This window comes from Cyanistes caeruleus, chromosome 3 (genome assembly GCF_971803275.1).
Source record: "Cyanistes caeruleus chromosome 3, bCyaCae1.hap1.1, whole genome shotgun sequence".
NCBI lineage: Eukaryota > Metazoa > Chordata > Aves > Passeriformes > Paridae > Cyanistes > Cyanistes caeruleus.
In genome coordinates, this window is record NC_141703.1 from 77,381,284 (window position 1) to 77,390,917 (window position 9,634).

At 42.2% G+C, this 9,634-nt stretch overlaps 1 long non-coding RNA gene across 1 annotated transcript; it reads right to left on the reverse strand.

The window, feature by feature from the left end:
• Nucleotides 1-3,573: 3,573 nt before the first annotated feature.
• LOC147654269 (uncharacterized) lies at nucleotides 3,574-9,398 on the reverse strand. The gene is made up of 2 exons (XR_015284820.1): nucleotides 5,429-9,398; nucleotides 3,574-4,858 (listed from the first exon to the last, which is right to left on the reverse strand). It is a non-coding gene; the product is annotated as an uncharacterized LOC147654269 (long non-coding RNA).
• Between the last annotated feature and the right edge of the window lie 236 nt (nucleotides 9,399-9,634).

Below are 9,634 nucleotides of genomic sequence, written 5' to 3' on the forward strand. Positions count from 1 at the left end.
TTCACTTATTTCCCCCTATCAGCAGACTTCTACACTTTTATATCTCTGGAGTGTAGGTATTATTAGATCCTTCTATGTACCAGTCACTGTGGTGTTCAAGTGCTGTTCATTTTAAACCAACGCACACTATCCAAAACTCTCAATATCCAGCTCTAATTTTGCAGTTTCAGTCCATTATTAATTGTGCCATATGTTTCAAAATTAGCCAGTGAAGCTTTCTTGGCTTTGCTCCCATTCCTCCCCATACTTGGACAAGTTGTTCAATTATTTTAAATACAATTCAAATGCTTTTCTCAAGGTAGTGGGAAACCCTCTGTGGTTAAGACAGTAAAATTCATAGTAATAGGTCTTTCTCATCTCTAGTTATCAGATTATGAATACCTTTGTAACCATTTAAAATTCATTTACACATCTCATAACAAGAACGCATAGCCAGCAACACTGCATGGTCCTCTCTTGATACAGGCAATAAGATGTACTACCTGCACTGTGAATTGGGTACATTTTAAGTTATGACTGATTATTCCAAACTCATCCTCAAAGTCAATAGGAACTGCACAGGACGTATGGAAGAGATTTCCCACAGGGATGGAACATTCACAGACCAGAAGCAGGTACAGAATTATGCTCAAAGTGTTTATAAAATTATCAGCCCCATCTACTCAGCTGACAACTGCTGCCCCTGCTTATATTCTCCAGCTTGTGCTTCTTCTTCCCCTCCTGAAAAAGCTGTTTACTCCACAGATTGTCCCAACCATTCATCCCTGTAGACAAAGGCAGCAGCTTTGCAGATTTGCCTAGGAGTCTGGCTTTGACCAGTTTCCCCCAAGGGGTCATTTCAGAACACAACCCTGCTTTTGCTTGGTTCTTTCTCCTAGGTTGTTAAATAATTTTGTGCAAGCTCTCATCTGCTCTACCCTGAGTATCCTTCCTTCCACAATAGGTGCCTTTGGCAGTGAAGGCCCTTATCCACAGAAAAGGTGATTCAGGGCAACAGCAGGGAAAGCTTCCTCCTACTGCCTGAATTTTAATCCTGCCCTGGAGAGTATCCTGCCGTTGTTGCACTCTTGTTAAAAACAGCAGTCAGCAGCTGATCACTTTCTAGCACAGATGGACCCCAGGAAACTGCAGCCAAAAGTTATTACTGAAACCATTCATTGGTGTGTCTTCTGCTTGCAATTCATGCTCAAACTCTTGCATTCCAGCAGCTTTAGCTCCGTATCACTTATATCAGTTAGTACCAACATCTGGCCCCAAGTTCAAAGCTCAGGTCCAGATGAGTCAGTGCAGACTATGGCAATTTCTCTCCTACACACTGGAGTCTTCAGCACTGGACTGAAATGAAACAGTTCATCAATTTGCTTGCAGCATGTAACAACGTGTATTTGGACATGATATGAAATTTCCTGTGTACTTGCAGCAGTGCTGCAGTCTGCCAGGGAGGCTCTGCTGAAAGTGCAGGGTCAGGGACAGACTGGGAAGGGCCCTCACAAGTCAGCTGAATGCATGGAGAGAATGTGGGCTTGCAGGTCCCTGGGGGTGGCAGGCAGCACAAGCCTTCTCCAAAACAAGTCCAAGTGTTGGTGAGCATGCCTAAGTGATGCTAGTGCAGGAAAGAAACAGACATCTATCCAACACTTTCTCACTGAAGTAATTATTGTAAATTATTACAGAGCTATTTCTGCTCTGACAAAACAAGTCAGACATCCAACATCTCTTCTTCCGCATTAGCTGTGCCCATAAGCAAGAACTAAGGAAGATGGTTCCTTGTTGGACTCGGAGCCATCAGTGCTCCAGTGACTAACCAGAGTAAAACTTCCTGGTGTTTATTTTACTTTGTTTACAGAAGAAAAAAGGAAGAAAAGCCTGTTACATTTCTTAAAGAACAGGTTTATCTGAATTTGTTTCACTTATACTGCTGTGCATTAGAAATAGTGCCATTTAGCTCTGTGGTGCTATGCCAGGGTAAAACTGCCATGAAATAGAAACCATGGATATGTATCTAGAATAAAGGTAGCAAAGATCCCTCTCTTCACAGGAACTACTGCTGAAAGTGAGGTTTAGCACATAGAACCTGATGCTCTATGCAAATTTCAACAGAAGCCTTATCTTTTTTTCGTTTTTTTCTTCTTGCATATTATGCATGCCATTCATCTGTAAGATCCCAAAATAATCTAAAAGTCTAAATACAGGAATAACTAGAATTCTGAATACAAAGCATTAATTAAAAACCAAAAAAAACAAACAGTGCTTAGACTAAACTTTGAATCCCAGAAATTAGGATGCTCAGTTTAAGTTCCCTCAACAACCCCTTCATGCCTTCATTCATAATGTGTGCATAGAAAAGGTGGATATGGAGTTAAAGTTGTCATGACAGCTTTGCTTCTAAGTCATCTGCCTTTTGTAAATTGGCTACTTTGGGCTACATGTTGTTCAGCACAGCTCTTGACAGAGGATGAGTTTTTAGAAGCAGCTTGACAGATCAATAACTTGGTTTTAATTTTAACAAGAACACATTTACGCATATATATAGCCAGAGAGAATAAAGACTAAATATGTGATAAATCCAAGCATCAGCTAAACCAAAATATTTTGTGACTTCAATCAATACAGTAATGCCAGCAAGATTTTTTATTTTACTTTTAGCATCACTGAACCTTCTTATAGAAAGAGCACTCAGGTAATGCCTGTACTGTCAAAAATGACATTTCCTATCTACAGTAGCCAACATAATAATTTGCTTTCTTAGGAGAAAAACTGCCTTTGTTTTGTTACAGAAACTGCCTCCTGCTAGAGGAAACAGGTTCCCAAACACTACATGGAGACTTTGCTGCAGTGGGAACTGCACATCAAATCTCCTTGCATAGTGTTAAATATTATTTCCTCAAATGTGTTTAGCCTCTGGACTTCAAAACAGAAAGAGAGTCTTTCACAGATCACTCTGCTTGACTCTTATTCTTCCTGAGAGCAAAGCTTTCACTACCTCCACAATCTTTGTAAAGTTACAGAAAGCAAAACACAACACAAAAAAGCCTTTGCTTTTTGTCCCATGTTCTTGAAAGCTCCCACTGAAAAAGAAAAAAGTGCTCATTTGATCTTGTAAAATATTTCTTTTTCAAAATATGATTTCAAGTGGTAAAGTGGTCTTTAAAAAAGGTATTTCCTGAAAAATACCTTCAAAATCATAACTCTGAGTCAGACAACAGCTTAAATCCAGTATCTGTGCAGTGGAAAGCTCAAATTGCTTTCTAATTTGACTTTCCCTATCTGCTCCTGAAAATGTCACCAAGACCTGATGATAAAAGAAACTCAGAGAAAAACTGCAAACCTAATTTTTTTTTTCCATCTCATTCACTCCAAAAACACGGTCTTCATCCAGGAGAGCCTTTCCCAAAATAGGAGTTCAGCTTTAAGACCAGTGTATGTATCAAGTCCTAGTCCATGACAGTTATATCTGGGCACTGCAGTAATGCACTGTCATGGTTTTAAAGCAGTAACTAAAAAAAACCTAGAAAATTTACTTATTTCTTGCTGTGAGATGTGGATTAGAACAAGAGCAAAACAGGCTTAAAATTTAAAAGGAATAAAGAAAGTTTATTAACAAAACTACAAGAATAAGAAAACTAAAATAAAACTTCCAGAAAACCCTTTTTTCCCCCACTACCCAACCATTCTTTTGTTTACATGACAACATAGAGACAACAAACTTTGGAACTTTGGTGTTTAAACAGTCCCCAATTCCTGCTAGAGTCTTTTCATCAGTCTTTGTAGAGAAACAGAAGTCTTCTTCTGCTAATCTATGGAGTTTCTCGCAAGAAAACTATTTCTGTTATAGTTTTCTATTTTTCTGATGCCAGCTGCCCAGAAATCTGTCATCAGATGTTCTCCTCCCATTTCACATCACTCTGAGGTGTGTATGGGCCATGAGTCTAGGGATGTCATTTTTAAGGATGAGTTATTCAAAGGCAAAAGTTCTTTTCATCTGTCTCTGTGAGCTTCCCTGGAGAACAGAAGTTTTCTCTTTGCTTCAAGCGGCCCCAAATCTTCAACTATTACTTCTCCTCACTCTGTTCCAGCACCTCACTGTATCATAATTACTCCACCTTTTGCTCAAAATCCAAACTTTCAACACTCTCTTTCTCCCCATATACTCTGTCAGGAATTAAAGGGTTTTTTTCAGGACATTATTGTCCATGTCCATAGCTTTAACAGAAAAATATTTCAGCTTAATTCAAGCATCTCCTTATTCTCTACCTCTTCTGAAGCTTAATTCTTTTCTTTACTGTCTCTAATAGTTTATAAAGTCTATTTACATGTTGATTACTCTCTTTTTCTTTCTCTGGAAAAAAGCATTAATCTGCAAGTCTCATCTGGGTAATGAAAAGGTTAAAATCTTGCCCAGGTTTTGTAGATGGTTCTGTGATCTCTGACGGAGCAGTGGCTGGAGCTGTCTGTGATGGAAGATTCTTCATGGCTGCTCTGGAGAGCGTGCTCACTGTCTCAGCCCGCAGCAAGTCAAGAGCTTTTATTCTTTCTTTACTCGGCAGTCTCTGGTGAATTCAGTCACAGCAAAAACTGCAGCCGAGCCAGGGAGCGGCCTGGCCCGGCCAGAGCCCGGGGCAAGCCCCGCAGGCCCCATCTCCTGGCCGGGAGCCGCGGCAGGCCCAGCCCAGCCCCTGCCCGGCTGCATGGCCTGGACAGGGTACGGGAACCAGCTAAAGCTCTGTTACCTTTCACAGCCAGGAAACAAAGAGCCAAAGAAATTCCCAGGCTTAGGTCTTAAGGTGGAGTTCACAGGTTGATCTCACTTTTCAATGGTTAAAACTGCTGTCAATTCTTAGAAATGACCAGCTGTTGGCTGGGAAGAAAACTCCCATCAGCCTCCAGCGGAAATAACAACCGCAACAGCACAATATTCACAAACATCAGTAAACTCTGCACCCAGTCCACATTTTCTCATTTAATGGAGTTTATTCTTTTCAAGTAGACTCACAGCCCAAGTTCTCCCACTGCTTTGTGTTAGACCCGCTGAAGTTCCCTTTTTCACAGCTCCTTTTTGCTACTAAGTATATGCAGAGCTCCATGGAATCAGAGTAAAGATTTCCCAAGTGCTGCTAAAAGGCTGAAACACTTCCCCCAAGGGGTCCCTGTCACTTGATTAATATGTGTAGCTGTTAAAAGCTGTTTAAATGACAGTGCTAAAAAAACTGAACAAGCACCACAGAGAAAAGGCTGGCTAAAATAACCAGACCATGAAAATAGAATGAATAAAAGAAGAGCAAAAAGAAAACCAAATAAAAGCAGGGTAAATATAAAGGACAAGGATACAAGCAGAGCTGACAGTCATCCAAAATCAGCTTTCTCTTCCCTCCTTATTTTTTCTTCCTCTTTCCCCCTCCCCACTTCCTAACTCCTCCACTCCACTTACACAATTCCTCGGCCTCTACTGATGGTTTAGCATTACAAATCCTCATACTGAATCTCATGAAGTCAAGCAGGCTCAGTGAAGATCACTGGGCTCAGCTTACTCCTGGTATAATCTCATCCAAATCCATGGAGTTACATGAGGGATGAGCTGGAACCACTGATGTTTTCTGAGTTTTCTGACATCCAGCTTTGGAGCTCTGTAACTCCAGACTGATGACACACAGTGAAGGGTTCTCTGAATACAGCAGAGAAGAAAGAAAAAATATGAGTTCCTTGAAAGGCTTTCATCATAGCAGTTGCACTGCATCTGTCGTGTATCAGAACCGTTCCCATGTTTCCTGCACAAGATTCATAACAGCTCTAAAACCCAACCATACTTCACCAAGTTGGAAAACAAATTTCCCCATAGATAGAGAAATATATTTTTGAGGTAAAACGGCAAGGAACACAGTGTCCTTTGGAGCAACTTAACAAAAGAAATTATACTATTCCTGGGAAGCCTTTGCAATCTCTGCTTTTTTTTTTATCTGAAAAGTCTCTTCAGTTGTTTATTCATGAAGCGATAATCCTCTCTCTTTGTCTCAGTGAAAACTCCTTCCTGGGAGATAAAAAATAGTTTGTATGAACCTGCTGCATTGCTTTTGAGCAGTAATAACCAACTCACACCGAGACTGTATTTTTTTATTATTTATACTGTAATAAACATGGGAGCCCCTTGCTGACACTGGATTTCACTGTGTTGAAATTGAGTACATACAGGATAAGACACTCCCATTGTTATGACCAATCAGATGCACTGCATTTTAAATGGAAAGGCAGGGAAAAAATGATCAGAAAAGAAGACTGCCAAAGACCTCAAGAGGTCATCTGATGCATATGGGGATGTGTGGCAGATGCACCTATTGCTGATCAGCCATTGCTCTCATTGGTTTCATTTGGTTTACAAATGGAAAATAAAAAATTGTGTCGTGCCCATGAAACCAATGCCTGGTTGCAGCATTTAAGTCACAGTTTAGCCCAAAGCCCCCAAGTCCTGGCCAACAGAGACCATGAAAATATTTTCTCTTACCTGAATTTGGGCGTGTCTAAGGAAAACAATCATAAACGTGCTACCTGTATCTGCTCCTATGAAACAATGACTTCAAATAATGAAAATCTAGCTACCAGGTACAATTTTTTATTTGCTCTTCTGCACTCAGAAATACCTAAATAAAAGCACAAAACTCACAAATAGCTGTATATTCATGTATCCACATCATTTAGCACGCTGCATTTGATATTTACTTTGCCTGCACTATCAGTAAAACACACTATTCCATGCCATATATATGAAAGGCCCACTACACAAAAATTCACACAAGATAAAATACCAAGATCAAAAGCACTCTATATCTGACAAAGGCTTTTTACATACTGCAATACATCTCTCCCCATGTATTCTATGAAGCAGTATACACACGTAACATCAGACAAGCCCATCCTTTCAGTCAGTTATTGCAGATACTGAGTTTTCTGTTTCAGTGCAGAAGAAAAAAATAGTTCCAAGTTACAGACAGTTCATTCTCTATCTCCATGTTATCATTGCTTCTCTAGGCTGAAGTGTAATCACCCTCTTTTGCAGGTTACTGTTTCTACCTTCTATATCAAATAAGTTTCATACATTGGTGCAACCGAGGCAAGATTAATATGATTTTCCTTTTTAATATAAATCTTTTGATTTGTTGCTGAATGGACTCTTCTCAATATTGCTATCTAACTGCAAGGGACAATGTTGTTTATCATTTTCCCCTCTAAAGCAGCCACCCAGATCTAGATATTACAGTATTTTGAATTTAGAAACCATGAAATATAAATGTGTTCCTACCAGAGGAATTAAATGAATGTTTATTTAACATCTGAAGTACCTTTTACATTTACTTCCCATCCATGACACCTAGATAAAAATCCTCACTAAAATAGAAAGCTAATGCTGAAAATATCCTCTGAATACAATACATAGGAGTTCAAAATTAGCGGAATGCAGATTATAAGAAATAACTGCTTACACTTAATTACAAAACTAATGGAGTATTTCACCCCTTTGGAAATGCTGGGGCTTTTTAAGCCAGAATGTCTTGGCATAACTCCCTAAAAAAGTCTAAATCTTGCTTGGAAGTAAAAAAAAAAAGAAAGAAAATCCTTTATAACATGTCTAAGTATTGTTTGAAATTATTGCTTAAAATCATTTTTACATCACATAAAATATAGTCTAAACTGCACATCTGAAACAAACAAGGCAATGTGATAGCTTTAATCACATTAAATTTCAGTTTTCAGTAAAGTTGGTTTTTTTTCCAGTTTGGAAATGAAAGGACATCACATAACTTCTGAATTTCCTATCAGGTACGGAAAACTGATTCCAGATTTCAGGGAATGCTGATTTTTTTTCAAATAATGCTTCCTTCTGCTAGCCATACTCTCCTCTAGGCATACACTCCAACAGCAAAGCTGACTACTAAAACACTCAATGTACTTAAACACAGAAGAAGTTAATGAAGGAATGTCTTTTGTTGCTGAAAGCACATTGGGAGCGTGAAGAACATCAAATCTTTCCCATGCCACAGAACTGAATTATCCCATGATTTTTGCATAGACTGGTATCATCCTAATAACTGAACAGGACAAGCCTATTTATATCAGCTGAGATGTTGATGCTGTGCACATACCTACTTTAGCTTGAACCAGGCTACACTGCAATGATGCTCTAAGATGGATTTTCTTCTGCCTTTTCCTTAAAGAGAGGAGACCCACAGGACTTGTAAATATTCAAACTAGATTACATTAAAGCACGCCTCAGAATCCTAAAATGACTGAAGTGGAAAAGGACATCCAGATTCATTGGGCAACAGAATAAAACAGTGATGAGACCTCCTCCGTACTGCTTCAGCAGATGTCCTTAAGGTCTAACAGAGGTTCTCAAATGTCAGTCAAAGAAGTGTCACCTTTGCAAAAGGACAGGACAAATAAAAACTTCTACCTACAATCTAGAATCATCCTCACTATACATCAGCGCTAACTATGTCCTGGGCTGCATCCCCTGCATCCTGGCCAGCAGGTCAAGGGTGGGGGTGATTCTCTCCTTCTACTCAGCTCTGCTTGAGACCCCACTTGTAGATCAGATGTTAAGGAAGGTTCAGCAAAGGATAGGAACAGGAGGTTTAGCAAGAGTATAGGGAAGGAGGGTCAGGAAGGGATAGAAAGTTTGATTTGGTTGTCCTGGAGAATACAGCTCGGGTCACACAAAGGCAAGGGAGAATGAAGCTGAGGCCTGTGCAGGTCTAAGGGAGGGAAGGAGATGCTGGGCCAAGGGAGAAAAGGGGAGGCTGCGGTACCAAGCACCTCCGCTCAGCCCTTGGTCCATCCCACTGGCCAGCTGCTGCCCAGTGGTGGCCCCAGAGCCTGCAGGTGTTTCTCCCGTCACCCAGCGCCGGCTGGGATGCCAAGGCTGCCCCGTTCTGGGGGTACCCGCGGTGCCTGCCGTCCCCACTGGCGGCGGCCACAGAGGCCAGGGGCTCAGGAGGGGCTGGAACATCACCCCGGCAATCGGGGCTGCCAGCTGACGGAAGCCCGCGTTCTCTGCGGGACGAGGAGACTCTGAGGGTGCTACAGACGGGAGGGGAGAGAAGAGGAGCAGGGGGTCGATCACACCCAGCCCCCAGCAGCGCTGCCTTGTATCAGAACCAGCGGGGCCGGCAGGACTAGCGGCGGCGCGCCCGCCCCCACCCCCGTCTCGTCTGCATGGCGGCATGCTCTCAGCCACGCCAGCCTGTGCAAAGGCGGGGATGCCGTGCAGGAGGCTGGGAGCCAAGCAGAGCCCTGTGCGGTGGAGCAGCGCTGGGAACAACGCCGGGAACAACGCCGGGAACAGCGCCCGGCGCCCTCCGCCCAGGGCGCCACAGGCCGCCCCTTCTCCTGCCTGACGGCGCCACCCCGCGGCTGCGGCGCGTGCGGCACCTCCGGCTGCGGCCTCGGCGGGGCCCGCGGGCCTCTGGTTAATTTCCTTCTTATTATGGAACTGGATTTAGCTCCAAGGGAATCGGTACGACACGACTGGATTCAGAATCCTGAATGTTTCGGAGGCTCTCAGCCTCCAGGAGTTCCCTTGCGTGGTGTCTCCACCCAGCGGAAGAGCCCCCGATCCAAAGGAAGCGCCCTCGATCCAAGGGGA